This window comes from Eleginops maclovinus, chromosome 15 (genome assembly GCF_036324505.1).
Source record: "Eleginops maclovinus isolate JMC-PN-2008 ecotype Puerto Natales chromosome 15, JC_Emac_rtc_rv5, whole genome shotgun sequence".
NCBI classification, from domain to species: Eukaryota; Metazoa; Chordata; class Actinopteri; order Perciformes; family Eleginopidae; genus Eleginops; species Eleginops maclovinus.
Genome location: NC_086363.1, coordinates 3480076 through 3502373, shown reverse-complemented (window position 1 = coordinate 3502373; position 22298 = coordinate 3480076). Strand labels below are relative to the sequence as shown.

The 22298-nt window shown below is 39.9% G+C and overlaps 1 protein-coding gene across 1 annotated transcript in view; it reads left to right on the top strand.

Moving 5' to 3' along the window:
* Positions 1-22298, top strand: part of LOC134876603 (exostosin-1) — a 170692-nt gene that overhangs the window by 108108 nt on the left and 40286 nt on the right. The window lies entirely within an intron of this gene.

Here is a 22298-nt window from a genome sequence, read left to right as displayed (position 1 = left end):
TCTTCCTGGCATTTCTTTACACTGCTTATATTATTGATCATGCTCAATCAGGTTGAGTTTTAAAATAAAAGTTATAGCCACTCAATTCATTTTTTTCAAACACGTACTTGTGTCATCTCTGGGAGTAAAGTCTTCTTTCCTCCCAGGCAGGAGGAGTGCATATTAGCTGCTCAGCGTTAGTCTCCAGAGCCCTTATATGTCATTGATTTTAGTTATATCCCAACATAAGGGTGGTAGCAACCTGGAAATCCACCATAGAAATGACAAACATGAGACATTATGTTGACTTCCTCTTTCTCTGTCACCCAAAGAAAGTTTTTCAGCTCTTTCATAACAATGCACTATTCATTATACACACACTCCCCTGCTCTCCGCCTTTCATTACTGATGGAGCTTCCTCCGCTTTCCACGGGTTGAAGGGGTTCCGATGCCACTCACTGCCTTTTGAATAATGACCCAGAGAGAGACCCAGCTTTAGCCTAATCCCCACTTGAAAGCTATCCTTCCTCTCATTCAATCCCTCTTTAAAGCCTCGCTGGAGACGGACAAGTGCCACACACAAATACACACACACACACCTGGATTAATGAGTACCTGTTCCAATACCGTACTGGAACTGGATAATGACACTCCACACTTCAAGGAAATCAGGATTTAACATAAAAAGAACTGGATTTCACTGCTCACCGTGGCATTGGAATAAAGGACAAGTACTCTCTCAGGATGACATTTATCCACCCCTAAAGCTTTTACTTTCTACATGATATGGCAGATTCTACTATGCTACGTTATTACAAACTTTATCGGTGGATTTGTTTGCAAACTGACTAAATCTGATAAGGTTTTATAATTCATAAATGAATCCGACTACCAAATAAAACCCTGATTTTACAGTATAACTGGACCAAATCCAGTCGGTTGTTTACTATCCTCTTTTGTAGTGTGACACAAAAGCACAACAGTATGCATGCAGCAGAATCTGCCACAATCTCAATGAAATGACATCTAATTTTTGGAGGATCAGCATCTGTTGGATATATATTTGCATTAACAAATCATTTGTTCTTAAAAAGAAAAGAGGCAACAACATCAAATTATTAAACGTTAACCAATTCCAGCATGTTTTCAAAAAAAATAGTTATGTCGAAATTGCTTTATTTTACACCGAACTTGTCACATGCACGTCCAGACAACAAATGATAAGAACATGTATATATAAATGTTATTAAGAACGAATCACATCACACCACAGTAGCTCATTAGACCCCAGTTGAGTTTTATATTTCCATTAGAAACACAGGAGATTGGAGCGTTTATAGAAATAATGGACCTGTAGTCAGGACATGGCTTCTCATATCCTTAAATCCACATGGAAGAAGCTCTGTGGCAATAAAATCATTTCATAAATACAGTTTACCGACACATGTTACTGAGAAATATTCAGGTAGAAAATCTAAGTGTTTGTAATATATGTGTTTGACAGACATTTTGAGGCTCTGTCTGAAAGTACGTTGCTTTGAAATGTGTTTTGTCTCCTGCAATTGTCACCTGCTTTACCATGGGAGGGAATGAGTAACCATGGGGCTGTGAAGAAAAGGTATGAAAACCGGAGGAATCCTTGTTTCTTTTTCCGATGTCTGACGTGGAAACTATTTCAAAAGTGTTGTCAAACAGGGAAACATATTTCTCTCAGGCGAAAATTCAAACCCTTCCATTTCCAAATATATTTTAAACTATTTTACACTTTTTATAGCGATCTGGTTCCCTTGAACACACACATGAACACAGTAGAGTAATCACTATGACAGTGTATAGGCTCCCTCAAGAGGAGGATATAGTCAATAACACAAAAAACAAGTAGTCCATAAAAATTAGGAAGTTGTTTTCTGCAAAAAATGCAAAGTCAGATGCAACACTGTCAAAATATCAGAGTCATTACCTTGGTATCGGGCCGCAGCGTCTTTGGATCAAAGCTGTAAAACCCTTCTTTTACAGCTTCTAAGCTTTGTGTCATTGCTTTAATTAGGAAAATCAATAAAGGATAAAGGCTTTCCTGTGGAAACACCTTCTTGGTGGACTTTATGTGAAGTGGATTAATATTAAAGACGGCCTATTATGCTTTCTGGGCTTTCTTCCTTTCCTGTAGTTTGTTCTAAAGGTTTGTGTGCATGTAAATGGTCTGCAAGGGCAGGGAAGTTTCCTCCAGAGGGAGTTTCTCTCGCACACACTCCCCCCTGCCTGAAACGCCTCCAATAGACTCCTTTGGTTACTTACTTAGTCACACTTCTATTGGCTAGCGCTCCAACACATCGTACGTGATAGGCTAAGGGCGGGATATCTCTTAGCGGTTGAGCAATTACAACAGAGCCGGCCAGCTTACCAATCAGAGCAGACTGGGCTCTGGTTTCAGACAGAGGGTGAAAAGAGGTGCTGCAGCACAGGCAGTATGAGAAGAATAAAGAGCTTTCTGAACATTAAAGCATGGAGACATGACCCAGTAGAGGCACAAAAACAAATATGATACCTTAAGTGCAACTACAGCCTCACTTCTTATGTTTTCTTTATATCGTAGTTTGTTTTTATGTGTCTTTCCAAAGCCTAAATGTTTCCATGGCTTATTGTCTCCCTTATTGTTTATGTTTCAAGTTCAGAAATACAAAACAAAACTATTTTGGTGACAACTTCAGTGTAGAAGTCAGAAAATAATTTATTGGAAATACAGAGAGCTGAAATGAGGCGGGAAGCACGAGGAATGGATTCTCAACGCCGCCTAGCAACCCACTGCCTGCTCCTCAGGCTTCTGATATACAGCTCAAACACACACATACAGTACACACACACACACACACACACACACACACAATGAAGCGCTACCTCATCATTGCCACGGAGCATGGAAGATGAAAAACCCATGAGTGTACGCATTTTGATTCTTAAATCAACAGTGTTTTGATTTTGGTTTTGCTACAGCAGAGCGTGAAGCAGCTTATTATCTGCTTCATTACTGGCAGGAGGACAGGGATGCGTTTGAGTGTGTGTGTGTGGTTTTTGTGTGTGTGTGTGTGCAGACAGTTAACCAAGCCCATCCCATTGTTTTGGAGACACTCGTACAGTTTTCCATCCCACCGAGGTGGCAGTGGGTATATTTCATTGGATAAACAAAGCAATAGATTTATCCACAGGCACATAAGAAGTTATATGAAACACATTGAGTTGCTGCTCTGAAGTCACTGAACTATATTTCAAGCTTTCCACCGTTATCACGGTATCAAACAGTGTATGAAAGGAATAAAATAAACACCTAATCCACTATAGTTTTTTTTTGAAATGCCTACTTTTGTATAGCCAAGGGTTAGAAGATGGACTCATGTTCTGACAGTGAATACCATCCAGTCCCTTTATGATCAATTCATTTAAGTATGTGTAACAACTAAAAGTGCATACTATCATCATTTGCATGAGTCTAGCAAAGATGAAACCATAGCACAACAATAATTTAGCAAAATCCCTTCCAATACTGAACTACATCTTCCATTATGTCCCCAGATTAGAGTTGCAGTTTTAATAATGTAGTGAAAAACTAAATGCACAAACTCCCTAGTTATGATAAAGCAAATAAACTGCTTGTCTAGGTTTATTAAAATTGTGGTTTTGCTCAAAATAAGTAGGTTTATTTCAGTTGAAATGACTCAATAGCTATCTGTTGAATCAAAGCCACGTGTGTTTTTTGACTTCTGCAAACTTTAACCATCAAAGTATTTGTGAAACTTTAAAAATATGTTTGCTGAAAAATAAGTTCCCCTGAAAACACATTTGACATTTCACTTTTGTTGTATGAGAGCATCATCTTTTTGAGACTGAGTTCAGATACTTCTATCAATCCGTATGTTGTTATTACATCCATCATCTCTCAAAGCTAAACATGATTATGTCAATGCTGAGAGCTGGGGGTGGTCTGGCATACTGACATTTGAAAAGAGTAATTATTCATCTTCCAAAAAGTAGTTTTTCTTGCCCGCGTAAATTCTTCCAGATCCTTTGTCAATGTGATCGAGCTGTAACATATTGAGAGGTGATGTAGACTTCCTGTCCCTGTAAGTGTGCGACTTTCTGTTACTGTGCGTGATTGTGTGTGTAGTCTGCACTAATGTGTGTGTGTGTAAGAGAGGGAGACAAATGAAGGACTGCACTAAGAGGTTTCCTGTCTGAACTTGAGCGCTCTGAGGTCTGCTGTGGCAGATAGGACTGCTGCCTTTGTTCACATTACAACCCTAATTAGGCAGAGCATTGTGTGTGAGAAATACGAGAGCATTTGTGTGTGTGTGTGTGTGTGTGTGTGTGTGTGTGTGTGTGTGTGTGTGTGTGTGTGTGTGTGTGTGTGTGTGTGTGTGTGTGTGTGTGTGTGTGTGTGTGTGTGTGTGTGTGTGTGTGTGTGTGTGTGTGTGTGTGTGTGTGTGTGTGTGTGTGTGTGTGTGTGTGTGTGTGTGTGTGTGTGTGTGTGTGTGTGTGTGTGTGTGATTCCACCGGCTCGCTCTGCATGTCTCTGTGTTTCACTTCAGACCAGCAGAGTGAACAGCTGGCTGTAGGCCAGACGGAAAACATGCACACACATTTTCTTTACTCTTACACTTCAGACTTGTGTGTGTGCTTACTGTATTTGATGGCCGTGTGAGTAATGTTCATGAAGCCAAATCAATCTTGACTTCTTTGAGGGGATGTTTCTTTAGTATGATCCACCTATGGAATACTTTAGTTATCTATAATAGTGAGTGTATTCATAGTTGTTTGGCGATCAGATGGTTGTTTGTTTATCACATCTTTTGATTCATTCCTCAAAATGTAGACTTACTGAAAAACCGCTTTGTGATCATTTAATCATCCAGTTTTATTTTCAACCAATGTGTTTACTTGACTCAATTGAAATGCCAAGGGTTCACATGTAAAGACAAGCATTTTATAACTTTTTTAAAAAAGTTGCTGACCAGTTGTGGCTTAGTACCTTCAGCATATTAAATAAAATGTTAACAATTAAACAACATGTTAATAAAATAACATGTTGAGACAGGGATGAGAAAAGTATGGAAAAGAAATCGGAGTAGTCTACAAAACCTGCAGAAAAAAGCACGTCTTCAAAGTGAAATAAAAATGGCTGAATTATTCGTTTGCCAATGCATTTCCAGCAAATGTGATTCTCTCCCTCTCTCGCCCTGTGGGACGCCATCACCGCTGCAGCTAGAGGCAGATTAGGAGCAGGCCACCCACCACCAACCGTGTGTGTGTGTGTGTGTGTGTGTATTACTTTTGAAATATTAAAGTTCCTCCCCAGTGAACAGTGAGCATATCAAAGAGCGATCTTCCAGCAGAGCCTGTGGCACATTTTCTGACAAACACATATTTATATACAACTCTAAGGCATAACAAAGTGTGCTCAGAGCATTATACTGCCCGAGGCGAGTCGATGTAATTTTTATGTTTTGCTCTCCCTAAATACTTGTGTATGCAGACAGTTGGCTCAAGGCTTGTTCTGTTGTTAGCCTGAAGCTTAAGACAAAGCTAAGACACCTGGATGTTTAGTGGATGCAACAGAGCTAATGCCGCTGTGAGCAATCAGATCAGAGTTATCAGAAAAACTAGTCTTCTCCATCACCACCATTGCAGAAGTTAACAAGGATGCACCCAAGAAATGATTGACATTCGTCACTGTTTACACCTGAAGGACTGGATATTTATAGCATTGCATTTCTCTTATTCAGTGATGCTTTCCATCCACCAGTGTCTGTCAAACCGCACTTGCTGATCTGTCTGTGACAATTTGTCTCGTGCAAATACTTTTTTACAGAGCATGCAACTTAACTTTTTTTACATTATACACTGCCTGGCCAAAAAAAAGGTCACCCACTCTGATATTCGTTGGACCGCCTTTAGCTTTGACTACGGCACGCATTCGCTGTGGCATCGTTTCCACAAGCTTCTGCAACAGTCTCAACATTTATTTCTGTCTTGCGTTCATTTTTCACCAAGATCTTGTATTGATGACGGGAGATTCGGACCACTGCGCAAAGTCTTCTCAATCGGGTTCAGGTCTGGACTCTGTAGGGGCCAATCCATGTGTGGAAATGATGTCTCATGCTCCCTGAACCACTCATTCACAATTTGAGCCTGACGGATCCTGGCATTGTCCTCTTGGAACATGCCCGTGCCATCAGGGAAGAAAGAATCCACTGATGGAATAACCTGGTGCTTCAGTATATTCAGGGAGTCAGCTGACCTCATTCTTTGGGCACATTGCTGAACCTAGACCAGACCAACTGCAGCAACCCCAGATCACAGCACTGCCCCACAGGCTTGTGACCTTTCTTTTGGCCGGGCAGTGTATTTTGGATTAATAACCACCGTTCATTGTATTTAAATTATGACTTTCTTTCTCTCCCAAACACTCCTGCCTGAACACCTCTATGGGACTCCTTTAGTGGCATCACTATGTAAAAACTTGCACTTGTACTGGCTCGTGTTTCAACACATTGTACGTGATAGGCTAAGAGGCGGGACATCTCTTAGTTGTTGACCAATCAAAACAGAGTCGGCCAGCTAACCAATCAGAGCAGACTGGGCTCTGGTTTCAGACAGAGGGTGAAAAGAGGTGCTGCAGCACAGACAGTATGAGAAAAATAAAGAGCTTTCTGAACATTAAAGCATGACAGTAGAGGCAGGAAATATAAATATGAACCTGCATAATAGGGCCCCTTTTCAAGATCTTAACTTCCGCTCCAACATCGGTGGAGACAAATAATAGTAAATCTGTGTCCATATCCAAAATTCAAAATGCTCCAATTTCTAGAATTGCTTTGAAGTTTATGGTTGTGTTTAACAGTGAAACTAATGACTTTCTTCTGCCAACTTCAAAGCCCTACTGCTGAGAGGAGAACAAAGAAGTGGAGTTAACAAAACATATATTATGTAATTGGGATCAGACACGGCAGGCTTCTCAATCTGGAAAACAAACACCACAAGAGATCCGATAACTTCATTTTTCATCACAAGGCAGCGTGTTGAAACACTAGACAGCCTGCCTGATCCAAATAGTTTTCATATAATCCTCGTCTGGCAGAATCTGAAGATGAAATTTCTCAGATTCAGATCAGCGGTGCCTCCCTGCGCAGGGTTGCTTCTCCCTTAGGTGACTCTCTGTTGCCCTAACTTAGTGTGTGTCAAGGCACTAAGTGTGTGTCGCTACGCCTCACTGGAAGTGTGACTAATGTGCTGTACGTGACTCCTCGGTCCACCCTTGTCTCCAGGTGCCCTCTCCTTCTTTTCGCCATGCAGCCTTATGTCTAATACCCACCCTCCTCGCTTGTTCTCGCTGCTCACCTCCTATTTAACTCCCATTTATTGCAATCTTTTCTACATTTTTCACCGTGCGCCCGTTTCATATCGTCATTACGTCCCAACTGTATGTAGATCGATAACACTCAGACCTGTTTTCTCTAGAATACTTTTCAATGCCTCCACAGATAGATTTAAAAAAGCTTCACTCCCCTATCCCCTATCATACCAATTATCTGCAATATTGGACATCGTTTTAAGAATGTTACCCAGTGGATGGTGTTTTTCAGGTCCTATAAAGCTTATATATGTGTCTGAATGTTAATAGGATATGCACTGTAGGTGTTTGTGGGATCAGAGAATCATTTGAACCTGTAAGGAATGCGACAAATGAAATGCAGCCCTTTTTAATTGTTTTATTGAAATCTGGAGTTTTGAAGTTGCATCGGGACAGTGCTATGAAATTGTATGTGCCTTACCAAGTTCAGGACATTGCTTCTTACAAAACAAAACTGTGGGGGAGCCCTTAAAACTTTTCAAACAAGGCATTTGAAAACAGAAGCTGAAGTCAATTTAACTTTAGAAGTAATGAATGGCTATCTAAACAAAAGAATTATAAAATCTCAAACTAAATTGAAATTATTTGCTGCAAAAATTAAGGATATTGTTTTTTTTCTTAGCAGATCTTTTTTTTAAAACACGTGCCAAGGTTGTCCACTATTGGAATTAGAAACATCACAACCAGTTCAGAGGTGCAACGCTTCATACCTGAGCTGTCAATCATCTATTGAGCGCTGATTCCAGTAAGTGGACCCTCGCCAGCTCACTGTGAGAGAAGCAGGAGCTGTGAAGTAGTAGCTATTATGCCAGGTTTACCAGGGAATGAATAACACATGAATGCTGCTTTTGGAGACATTTTGAACATTGCATCCCATTATTCAGGGACCATTATGCTAGGCTTTACCATCATATTGTACCAATCCACATCTTTCAATCGCAGTGCAGGACATATGTATTGTGAAGGCAGGTAAAAAGGAAATGTAAGGATGATATTAATTAGAGTTTCCCAATTTCGTTGCCAAACCCTCTGCCGATCTCTAGCCAGCATTTGAAAAGTGCAGCTTGTGAAAACGGGGAAAACTCACTTTTGACTGACGTATAATGTCAAAGCTCAGCATGTTTCCGGACTAGTCAGACATTTTCCACGTCTGTTTGACGTATGGGCTGTTTGGCCGCCTCCATTAATCACAAGGCTGCGGAGCTGTCTGATGTTCAGGGAAAGGCTTCGGGTTTTTGTATGTGGTCGAGTCCGTTGATGAATAGGTTTGCTAAGCTAGCTGTGGACATATTTTCTATGTGAGCTCTGGGGTTTTTTTGTTGTCTTGTCCAGCTGTTTTCTTTTTACATGAATTACAAAAAACAGGTTAGACACACTTTCTTATTTTATGCAGCATATAATTCAAAGTAAATGAATCCTAGGACTTCCAGAAAACTCAACCACTTACACGAGTCTCTGGTAAATGCATTAGTGTTTCACTGGCTAACATAACCCTTAAATGGGCCATTGAGGGTATGCATGCAACGTTTACTTTTTGTTTTGTTGAAGTAGTAATAGTTAGTTTGATAATTGAGACTGCTTTCAATAAATCATACCGTATTCAAATACAAAAGGTTACAAGTGAATTTAGCTTGTTAGCTTTGCCGTTCTTGGTGGTTCTTAACAGGAGCCGTTGATACTCAATCTAAGTATACAAAATACTGAATAGGTGTATTAATAGAATGTAAAGTTGAGACTGAGCAGATTTAAAAAGAGGTAGTCTTGAACAACCCAAAGATGTGTTTGTTAGATCACAGCTAATAAGCTAGGATAGGTTCCTTCATTTTTGACTCTCCGGCTCAGATTTGGTTGTCAAACGTTTGTCAAAGTTGGACATTTTTCTTACTTCACCCAAATGAATCCATTTAACCTGGAACATTTCTTGAAATCTAGTAAAGTTTGCCATCTTATATGACAATGCCTTATTGCCTTGTGCCTAGAGGAAACCCCTCAGTAGTTCTACCCTTCTTCCATCTCTTATTTCTTTCAATGAGTTTCCTCGATAGAATGGTGGTGTTGAAAAGTGTCAAAAGCTAGCATCCCCTCCTCAACACCTCTCTGATCATGTCTTAGAAATGTCCTTTTCTACATGAAATACAGAACTCAGCTACATAAAGTGTACAGCTGCCTGAGCTCTGCAGGGAAACACCAGGCACATTATTAATTTCCTATTTGTTTCATCTTATATTGACCTATATAACAGTCAGGATTAATAAACCAAACCAAATACAGGCAGGCAGTGTTGTTAGCGTGAGAAATGTTCTACTACGAGCTATGTGTGAGTGTGTGTGCAGAGAGCATACACACACACACACTCACACTCTTGCCTGAGGAGACAGCTTGCAAACAGCGTGATTTAGGTGCTAGGCCACTGGCAAACAGGAGTGTTTAGGAGGGAGGGAAAGAGTAGAAAAAAAACCCAGAAAGGGAAAGATGAGAGATAATGGAGGACAAGACAACCAGCCCCATCAATTACCCTGTTAAATGAACAAAGAGAGCAACAAGACACTGGCTAAGTTTAATCAATGGAGACACGTGGCGTCCAGGGGCGGGCAGCAAATTAACACTCGGAGCAATTAATCTGGTCCTGAGCGCACTCTTAGCCGGCAGGAAGAAACAAAGAGGATTCAGTCCTCACTCAATCATGACAACACAATTGATCTCTACTCGCTTAAGGGTGCTGAATGGTAGAGTAATTATCAAAGACACATTAACTCTGGAGGTTTTTCTGACATTTAAACATGTTTCTGCACTTTTGAGGGCTAAAGACGTTTATAGATTTATGCAGATCTGGTACGAGTAGACGGGGTCGTCCATTAGTCTCAGAGTTAATGGTTTGATCCTCAACTCCTGGATGAGGAAGCAAGTGCATATCCGTTGTCTTACCACACACAAAGGTATCACTTCTTGTTAGTGAGTTCTGCTGTGATTGTCCAGAAACCTGAGTAGTATACCAAACTACTACAGATTGCTGTTTGGGTTAAAATTGTTCAAAGACACAAACTATGTGCCGTGTTTCTGAACATCTCAGGAAGTTTTCTGACATTTTGAGATGTTTTTCAAGGCTGCATTCATGAGGGTTAAACATTTATACATGTATGCAGTCCTGGTAAAAGTAGACGGGTCGTCCATTATTTGCAGAGTTGATGGTCTGATCCTTGACTCCTCATGTCCACATTTTCTAGAAATAGTAATAGTAATGCTACTTTGTACTTCTACTCCACTTCATTTATGTAATCCCTTTAGTTGCTAGGCAGATTAGAATTAATGATGGTAAGTATAATCAGCCCTTAAATCAGACTGTAGTTCACCTGCAGTAAATCCAGCAGCTACCCTGCAGTATACAAAGCCATTCAAACTAGCTGCACCTTTACCAGCTCTGAGAACACTTTAATGATCAATCATTATAAAACATATCAGAGATATTATTCTGAAATGGACCAATCAGACAATGACTACTTTTACTGTCGCTGCTTTAAGTACATTTTGATACCAATGTTTGAGTACTTTTTCCACTTCTGCCTGACAAGTAAACAAAACTACTTGGTTAGGTGTAAAAAAGCAGAGGATGTTAGGGTAAGAATAATTACGCCTGCAATGTAAAATGCTTCAGTCTACCGGTTTTTCTTTTATCCACAAACCGGCCGGCTCTTTCCATATGCGTGCTCAACTCGTCTGATTTACACTGAAAGTTGTAACTTAATTCTAACCTTCTTCCCTCTCCTAACTTCTGGAGAAAGCCATATTTGTTTCTTGAACACAGTTTCATGAGTTTGTTTGTTAGGCGTCTTTTTCCTCAGGAAATGAACATTCTATCATCTGGACTGAGAGGACATTCACAAGTTCTGTGCAACACTGAAGAAGGGAGATGGAGAGGAGGATCTTTGAGGAAAAAAGGAGGCATATTAAAAGGAGAAAGACGACCTTCATAGAAGGAAAGAAGTCTTTGTTGAAGATGAGCGGGGAGACGTTTGAGGCATCAACTCACGGGGAGAGGTGGAAACAGATCAAAGTTGAACAGATCAGTAAGATGAGGAGGAAGATCATGTCAAAGAATGAAGATCTGAGGAAGAGGAGAAACAACTCTAACGTCATAAGTCTTTTCACTTTGGACAGATCCTATTTCAGCTTGTGTTACAGTGAAGTCGTGCCTCTGACTTCCCTCTAACTGATGATCTGTATGAAACAAGGCATCACTTCGATCCTGAGAGATTCATTCCTCGCTTTCTTCGGTTTAATTATAGAAGCGGCTGCTCATTTAACAATGCTGGCTTTTTGTGAACTGAGCAAACACTTGTGATTCTTCATGCCCAAGAATGAAATATTAAAATGCATTTTATTTCATCTCATTGCCACAAAACACAAACATGGATGGCTTCCATACGATGGATGCTGACCAGTACTTCCATTGATTTAAGGATGTCTTAATCAAATTTAAAGCATCTGCAGTCTTCTGGTGAGAAATGTATATTAACTATAACATGGAAGTGGCACAGGTCCAGGAAGACAAGGTTAAAATCCCAAATGACATCTCAATTGCGAAATGATTTGAAATAAGTGTAATTTTTTCCGTGAAGCTCAAGTACCTAAAGCTGTGAAAAAGGCAGTGAAGTAAAACGTTGCCGCTTAAATGTAGTTCAAGTAGCAGCATTAAGTGGTGGAAAATGCACATTTTATAATGCTTTAAAGTATGTATTTTTTTGATACATAATCATAGCCTTCATCATCGCCACCTCCTCCTCTTCCCACAGGCTTCTCTTTCACTTATAAGCTGCACACACTCGTACATGTTCACACCAAATGGAAACACACACACACACAAGCACCCTACCACCACTCTATCAAAAGTACATATCCACAGGCTTCCCTATTATCACTTGTCTCTTGAAAAGAAATGAGAAAGGAGTGGAGAGCAGGAAGAGGTATGACTTCTCTCTTCCTAATGTTTGAGGAAGAAAAAGGAAGGAGGAGAGACCAACTTCAATTATGTATAGCCCAACAACTTCAATTAAGCATGTGAGCAGGAAAATCAATATGGGAACTGATGACATCCGGAGCCTTTCATTCCTCAACGAGGTGTAGAGGAAACACACACACACGGTATATAAGTACAGACTGGGTATAAATCACTCTAACGCCAACAAGAGCACAGCCTTCGATCTCACGCCTTGGGCTTCACCATCTGTGTTCCCCCCTCCACCGATAATGAGTAATGATCATCATGTGATGGCAAAAGAAATCAAGATGGAATCGGGGGAAATTGAATATTGTTGTTTGGCAAATATCCATATTCTGTTAATTATAGACAGGTGTGATGATGCATTGAGAAGCAGAGCGTGGTGGAGGATTTCACAGATTGAAAACTGATTGAGAGTTCTCTTTGGTTCCCTAAAATCATTTGCAGAGATATTATTACACACTACAATTTAGCTATGTGTCTTCGACTGACTCTTTATAGACACTATGCGTTACATTAATGCATGGTGTTCGTTGTAATACTGGGGACTCTGCACTTCCCTTTACTTTGCACAGCTGTGTTCAGGTCTACCTCTTTTTAAATCTGCACAGTCTCAACTTTACATTTAATTGCTGCACATATTTTATTTATTTTGTCTGAATATTTAGTCATATTTATATATTTGTTAATGTTATTATAGTTTCAGATTCAGAACAAGTTTTATTACTATTATAATTAGGTTTACACATACAAGGGATTTGCTTTGGTAAAGGTGTTGCATACAGAGACACAAAAAGAAGAATACCTAACAAAAATAAACTACAAAAGCTATTTCAAAAAATATATATTTCAAGACTTTTGCAACAAATGAAAAATAAAGAGAATGTTCACAGAAAATATAGTTATGTGGGAAACTGAGTGAAGTCAAATATAATAATATGACAATACTGTATTCAAAGTGGAGAGTTATGCGGGTTTAAAAAAGAGGTAGCATGAAGCAGAAATGTGCCACATGTTGTGCAGGATCCGTATGAAATGTTATGTATGCACTGTTATACACCAAAGCAGTTTCATTGCATGTTTGGCAATAAACCTGAATTAGATTCTGATTTGATAATGGGGACAGTGCTATCAAACCCTTTTTAGTGTGTGTCTAGTGAAAAGTATCGTTACAATCCATTTAATTATTTGTGTTTTGATGCTACTTGCTTGAGAACCAGCTGTGATATTAAGGCAACGACTCAGTTTGAGACTTGATTAATATACCATGTTGTCTGGGCTGTCTCTTATCAAAGTCCTCATCAGTAACCCTGCATGAAATCTCATATCTGTGCGTGCGTGCGTGCGTGCGTGCGTGTGCAGGCGCATCGGAGTGTGTAGCTACCTTTGTAGTGTTCAATTATTCAGCAGCAGAAGACGTTGTTACATCTCTGATTTCCTGCCCGATGTTGTTTAATGCCTGTCGCTATCTCTGGAAACAGGAAGTACTTGGAAGCATGGTGGGGGGTAAAGAAGAGGGGGGTGACTTTGACTTGCTTGTCTTTTCTGGAAGGAGAGATATAGAGTGTGTGTTAGAGGCCGAGCAGGGGGGGGAGTTAAGTGGCGTGTATTCAGAATTATTGATTCCTGGCTGCCTGCACTGAGGCTAACCTCACAAGTTCATTTTTCCATCATGTGTGAGTGTGAATAGTCTGCGGTCATCAGTGGATCTCCAGGAATAGATTGGAAACTGCCAGGCTGAATAAAAACTGAAGTGTTGCGGTTTATCCATATGACACACTTCACATGATAAACTGCAGAAAGAAGAAGAAGGTGTTTGTGACTCTTTCACTGCTGATGTCTGATGCCCGTTCCTTGGTGCTGATATTCTTCATCTTCTCTATGCTTTCTATTACATATAGATTCAAATTAAATGTGAATTCTTGACATTTCTTGACATGTTTTCCTTGTAAATAACAGAAACATGGCTCTTGAAGAAGGAATTGTAGGTCATTTGAAATTCTTCTGCTGTTAATTAAAAATATTTCACAGCTCGGCTCAATGTTCCCCGTTCATAGAAACAACTCATCTGACGGAAAGTCTTATTGCAATTCAGAAATCTACAAATGTATAAAAATACTTCTCATTCTCCGGCTGTTGTTTGCAGTTATTTATTTATTTGTATTTCAATATTTCTTTCTCTGTAAAGGTCAAGTATTTCTGTTTGATACTGGCTCTTAGAAATAAAAATGAAAAAGATGAAAGTAACAAACATCGAAAAGCGTTTAATTTTCATTCATTGCATTTTTATTTAAATATGGAGGTACATTTTATAGACTGTAAATCAGTAAATATATACAATGCCATTTTATAAAAAATAAAACAAGCATTAATCCCAATGTTAAAGGAAGATGTGCTTTGCCTGAGACAGTTTCCTCATGGCTGCTTTAATTTAAGACATTGTTCAACAACACAAAACATAACCTTTGTACCTTAAATTTCAAATAATTGGATTCTAATTAGTGATTTGATCTCAAACTTGGGATTCAAAAGGGAGTTGAGGTGGGTTTTATTCAGCATATTATTTAGTGTTGCACTTTAAAAGCTATTGAGGAGAAACAAATATTTTATCGTCCTACTTTTTAATATTTCTTTAACCTTTCTATACAAATTGCACCAAAAAAACAGCTTACAACATAAATCAGTTTACACAAAACTGCTCTAGCATCTAATCTCAACACACTTTTACATTGACTTTAATGTTACACACACACACACACACACACACACACACACACACACTGACATTCTGCTGATAACTCACACGATAACAACGCACGGTTCTGATTTGGTAATGCCAACCTGTCATCTGCTGATCTGTGGGAAATATAAAATAAATAACTGCAGATGCTCCGTGCAGCTTTTTTTATTCCTCCACTTTGAAGGGATGTGTTTGCTGTGGGAGAAAGGGGATGTCAGTCCTGAAAGGTCACAGAAAGTTTTTATCTGTTTTGTGCGAGAATGATTTTCCAGCGACAACATCTCTTGTTCAGCGCACTTGAAATATTGAATGCCACTAAATAATTTCCAGGTAAAACCCCAAGGCCAAACAGTGTCTTGTTATTGTCCCACACTGTCTGCAGCTCTGGTAAATTATAAAAAGTCAGATTATAGTCCTTGAACATGACAAAAAGAAATGAATGGAGCTTGGATCTGTGCTGCTTGGGGATTATTCAACTTCAAATAGCGGGAGGGAAAAGAAAATGAGAGTCAAAAAGTTAATCATAAAAGCGGAAAAGACAATTTCATTCAACTTTTAATAGAAAACCAGAAATGGAATAATTCACTTAGAATTCAGGTTCTATTTACTAAACCATTTCCATTGTGTGAATTCATTTCTTTAAAGTTTTAAACGGTTGCATGAAAAATGTGTTCATGGTGTTATTATTTTTTATGGATTAATTCCTTTTTATTATTACTTTTGTATTTTTACTTTATAACTAAATAACGACGTGTTTTACGTCCAACAATTAATGTGTACTGAACGTTTCAGCTTCTAAACGAGGCTGGTGTAAAAACAAACGTGTGTGTGGGTGTGTGTGTGTGGGGGGGGTGTGTGTGTGTGTGGGGGTGTGGGGGGGGGGGGTGTGTGGGGGGGGTATGTGTGTGTCTATATGAAAAAGTGAGTGTGCATTAGTATTCTGAGCCTGAACGGTCTTCAGCATTAAGCTCTAATACAGCCCAGAGACCTGTGTTTCAACTCAGCCAGAGAAGGAACACACACACACACACACACACACACACACACACACACACACACACACACACACACACACACACACACAGTGATAAATATGGAGATTTCTCTCTTTCTGGAAGACACACTGACACAGCAATGAACATGCAAATGATTCTCTCTGAAACACACACACACCCACACACACACACAGTTGAAGCTGGGGTGTTGCTCTGATGTCGTGCCATGGTCTTTGGGTATTTTGATGATATTTGACGAAGGGGAGACCTCTATTAAAACAGTTACCTTCCAAACTATCAGGAACATCCCGTTGTATTCCATTAAAACCTAATAAAACACTGATTGAAAAAACACTTCGCGTTTGAATTTAATGCTTAAACTTCCTGTTAAGAGGCTAAAGGAAACACACACACACACACACACACACATGCACACCAGAAAGCTTCAACTCACTAATGCTCTCTCCACTCAACCGGACCCCCGTTACTTCCCATTGTTTGCAGCATCCATTAATCCATCAAACATTTTCCATATGGAGTCTGAGTAATGTGATTTGTTGACAACAGATTGGAGCGCTTTGAAATGCACGAGCACGGCTCTGCACTAAATACATTCACCGTAGAGAAAGCAGCCGCTCATCCTTTCACACACACACACACACACACACACACACACACACACACACACACACACACACACACACACACACACAAACACACACACACACACAATCCATGCAGCGCTTTTAGATGGCGGGATAAATAGTTTGTTGATGCTTTGACATCGTTTTTCAAAAGCGTCTGGCAGACTTTTAAAAGCCAGGTGTTGATATGCGTGGCTGGGATGTTTCGGAGGATGAACCCTAACCTTTGACGCCCAGTTCTTGTAATTGTGTTATTCATTTAGTATGTTTGATGTCCATGTTTATTTAAAGTCTCACAAAGGAACAGCTGAGATTCTTCACTGTGCTTTGTATTTTAATCGACGCAAGCAGCTTCCCTCTATCAGTATTTATCACACAACATGATTAGTGGATCTTATGGGTGGACTAATGTTCAAGCAATGTGATGGAAGTAATAAAGTCCTATAATTGAGTGTTGGGGCGTGGCATTAGCATGTCTTTATTAGCTGAACTGTTTAACTTCTACTGTATGAATTAACATTCTGGCTGGTTGTCCCTAACATTACACCAATGCGGTATCCCAAATCATTTTCGGTATTTGCCTGCAATCCGATGGACTACAGATCCTGAAGTAATCCATTTTGATTGATTTTGAACATATTAATTGTTGATTCTTTTGCCAACAACGTACAGAATGTTCCAAACAAATGGCATTTACTTCTGATCAAGTATAGTATTTAAGATTTTAAATCAAATCAAATCAAACTTTATTGGTATAGCCCCATATCACAAAACACGTTTGTCTCCGTGGGCTTTACAGATTAAAAACAAACATTGTAAATGATGGAGATGAGAGTACAAGAAAGTGTTTGTAATACAAATACAAATTAAAAAAATTCAATAAGAAAAGAGAATAAAAATACATAAAACATTCAAACTATCCAAATGAAGTACCATCAAAGTAAAATAAAATGAATACCGTGGGATGCCAGCTCTAACCGAAGGCTTTGTTGAAATGTAGGTCTTCAACGCACTTTTCAAATTGTGGCCTCTCTGATTTAAGGGGGGAGTTGGTTCCAGAGCAAGGCGGCTTGGTAGCTGAACGCTCTGACTCCTGATCTTGTTTAGCAGACTCTGGGCTCCACTAACAGACCTGTACCCTGGGAGCGTGATGTTCGCGCGGGGCAACAGCCGATTAAAAGATCTTTTAGGTACGAAGGTGCCTGACCATGTAGCGCCTTGTGAGTTAAAAGAAGTATTTTAAAATCAGTTCTGTTCTTTACCGGTGGCTAAAATTGGTTAAGACTTTTCTCTTTTGCTTTTTTACTTCTTATGCCCAAAACTTCAGTTTAGTTTGCCTATTAAATATTAAATATTTCCTTAATTCATCCCTTTCCGTTTGTGTTTGTTCTTCTTTGGAATTCCATAAGTCTATTAGACCAGATGTCCTCAATTCTATGGTGCATTCAAAGACCTCGGCATAGGCCTGATTGTCTTCTCTCTCTAAAAATCCTGTTTCCTCTCGTCTGGCTGTACATTGAGAAGAATGAGTTTGACAGCTCTCTTAACCCCCCCTGCTCCTTTGTTTCTCTTTTTTCCCCAGCTGTTACAAGGAGTTCAAGGTGTTCAATTTATTTCCATTGTCTTGTAAATTGCACAACTGAGCAAGATTTTAGCCCCGTTAGCTCTTTTGTAAACAAACGTTATTTTTCGCTTCAAGGACTAGGTGTGTGTGTGTGTGTGTGTGTGTGTGTGTGTGTGTGTGTGTGTGTGTGTGTGTGTGTGTGTGTGTGTGTGTGTGTGTGTGTGTTTCTCCTTTATAATTAATGGATCCACACAATGCTTTTGAGGCTTCACACACTGAACAATTACACCAGGAGGGACTACTAGTCTCCGTCTGAGACAAAGCCTTTACTTCGTGTGTGTGTGTGTGTGTGTGTGTGTGTGTGTGTGTGTGTGTGTGTGTGTGTGTGTGTGTGTGTGTGTGTGTGTGTGTGTGTGTGTGTGTGTGTGTGTGTGTGTGTGTGTGTGTGTGTGTGTGTGTGTGTGTGTGTGTGTGTGTGTGTGTGTGTGTGTGTGTGTGTGTGTGTGTGTGTGTGTGTGTGTGTGTGTGTGTGTGTTTCTCCTTTATAATTAATGGATCCACACAATGCTTTTGAGGCTTCACACACTGAACAATTACACCAGGAGGGACTACTAGTCTCCGTCTGAGACAAAGCCTTCACTTCATCTTCGTGTGTGTGTGTGTGTGTGTGTGTGTGTGTGTGTGTGCCTGTTTGTAGTAATTACTGCTGATGCCATTTTTTAGTTTAAACAGTACACTGCATTTATAATGATAAATGTTTGGAGGCTGGAATCCCCAGACTTTATTGAAGTTAGAGAAGTTACTGCTTAGACTCAGTTAAAGGCTGAATATGTTTGTATTTAAAGCAAAAAAACTTTTTTCTTTCAATAACTTTTTTTCTGCTAAATCTGGACGAAAAATGTACATTTGTGAGACAAATAACGACCTTTTTGATCATTTAAAGGATGTAAACATCTCACTGCAGAGGCACAACATACAAATAAACCCTGTAAACTCGGATAATATGACCTCTTTAATGCCAACTTGTTGTTATTTATCCCAAAAAATGAGAGAGAGAGATTTCGTTGATGATGCAATAACACATTTGAGTTATTTCTCCACAGTTTTGATTGGCATCTAGAGGAATTTTCTCTCAGGTATCCTTTGAGGCCTGACTAACAAACAGTGTGTTAAATTAATGTCTTTCCTCATCATTTCTCACATGCTTTTTGGCTTTTCTCCTCCGATTTGAAAACATATTCCTCACCATTGTAAACCACATCTTGGGGTCTACTCTCATATCGATCCCTCCCTCCTGAAACTATTTACGGTCTTCTGCTGAGAGAACCCTTTTACTTTAAAGTCAGCAACACTGTTTGTTTTGTTTTGCAGCTAAACCATTCTGAGTGATTCTCTGTGACACATATTGATTTTTAATTCTTCCTTTACTAGGTATCATCCAACTCTGTCTTTCTCCTGTCAGTCCGTCTCATTGTGTCGGACATGGACACAAACACAGAAACAAAATTCCACATCCATAACGCATCTACACATTGCTCCTTTGTAATGGATTTTTCCCCAGATGTTACCAGATTGTTAGATAATTGTTCCTACAGATTCGTAGTCCTCATGCATACAAATGTAGTTTTGTTTTCTGCTGCAATCAGATACCGATCAGAACAGTTAGAAGTAATCGAGGTCCTGCCGCTACCAACTCAGCTCAGGTAATTGAACGAGAAAAAGTGCCGATGCAAGGTGGATTATGCACAATAACTTATGTAGGTAAAAGAGGTGGACAACACAGAAGTTGAATGAAGCTTGGGTGCTTACAAATAACTTTTTCTTCCAAACGCGTAATATACAGATGCTGCATCAGTGCACCTCAGTGCCAGCTTCGACACACTGAGGCACATTTACTGTCTATATGAGACAGACTGGGTTTAAAGGGCACCTCTTATGCTAATTTCCAGGTTCATATTTGTATTCTCTGCCTCCACTGGGACATGTCTCCATGCTTTAATGTTCAAAAAGCTCTTTATTATTCTCATACTGCCTGTGCTGCAGACCCGCTGTCTGAAACCAGAGCCCAGTCTGCTCTGATTGGTTAGCTGGCCGGCTCTGTTGTGATTGGCCAAGCGCTTTAGAGATGTCCCGCCCCTTAGCCTACCACGTACAATGTGTTGGAGCGCTAGACAATAGAAGTGTGACTAAGTGGTGTCACTACGTCCAGGAGTAATCAAGAAATTCCATTTGGAGGGAACTTTTTGGATCATCATGTACAATATGTTGGAGAGCTAGCCAATAGAAGAAGTGTTACAAAGTGATGTCACTATGTTACTGAAAACATTTTTGAGGGACTATTTTGACACCATTATCTGGATCAGGGTGTCGGTGGCACCACACCATGCAGAGCAGCCCATACTGCATGTCCTTTTTTATTCATTCCTCCAGCTCCTCTTGGGATATCCTGGGATTCCTTCTCAGAGCAGCTGGTGTGTCCCAGTTTCTCCAGGGGATTCACTCCCAGTGAATCAAGAGGAGGCAAGGTGGACAGAGGAGGAGCAGCCAGTCGTCCTTGTCCTTGATCACTGACCTTTTCGATTGTCAACACAGTATGTGGAGAGTGGGTGGAGAGCAATATAGGGAAGAGCACACAGTAAACTCTATACTGACAGGGTGGAAATTGCACTGAGCCCTACTGCTCTCAGATATCTCTGCAGGGAAAATGCAGTTTGATCAAGTGGCTTTTAGGACCAAAATTAGGAGGATTTAAATGCAGTTCTTAGTGCGACCCATGTTGTTTTTAATTGGATCTCGCTGGACTTCTTAACCGTGTTATTCAAATACTGCGAAGAACATCTCTTTAGTTTGATTAATTTATGTTTACTGTTGCTAAAATACCTTGAAATGAAAGAGAAGAAAGAAATAGTAATTATAAAATAACAATATCCTGCTCCCTGCACAATAAGCAATGGTGTGTAAAGCATTTGTTGCCATGTCACGTCTTGACCACAATTGGGAGGAAGGCATGTTTTCCCCGGAGATGTAGAGGCCTGCATTCCCTGAAAGAATCCCTGAGAGGATACACCTACTCACAGATGGAAAAGCTTCATGGTGCCAGCCTACCGGGAAACACAGAGCCATGAGGAGGCTGCAGAGACAGAGGAAGATGTAGAATCCATCAACGCACAAAACCAATTCAGAAACCCCCCGACTAGAGAGCCAGTTGGTGTATACTAGAAGCAGTCAGGGTCTTATCTAGAGGACTTTTATTCAAAGCCTCTGAAACACTATCCCTAAATCTGGCTGCGGGATGAGGCTGATGCAAGCCTCTGCAAACAGCAAAAACCAGTAGCAAGGAGCCAGTCACACCAGTTCAAAATAAGCAAGCGGTTATGGAATTTAGGTGCAAATGGTGACCCTAGATTTGCATTGAAACCTCTCCCAGACTCAATGCCCGATGACCTATGACAATCAGAGGTCAATGCCTTACCTCTATCTCAAGAGACGGATGCATATTGAAGGTTAATCTAGATAAGTGTTACAGAAACCCTATGTTTTAATGGGGTTTTCCTTTGCTGTAGTGTGTTATATAGGTTTGTGCGCATGTAAATGGTCTGCAAAGGCTAAAATCTCAGGATCAGGTTCTTCTTTTGAGGAAGTGTACTTTGTAAGATCAAAGGTACAGTGCAGATAAAAGAGGTTAGTCTGTGTTAATAAAATAAAATGAAACCGTTACACCTATAAACGTATTGAAGTAGAGAGTTAAGAGAAACAAAGGAAGTCAGATTATCCAACCTTGAATCTTTGTTTCTACGTTTTCCTTTCATCAGCACCCACACAGGACCATTTAAAGGATGAATCTAAAGGACACAAGCAAGCTAAGACTTTTTCAAGGGCGTTATCTTTTTCATCAAAGGCTTGCTTGTAGAGAATAGAAGCTCCCGCACAACCAAAGACACACAGCGGATACATAATGAAACGTGCAAATAGAAGAAA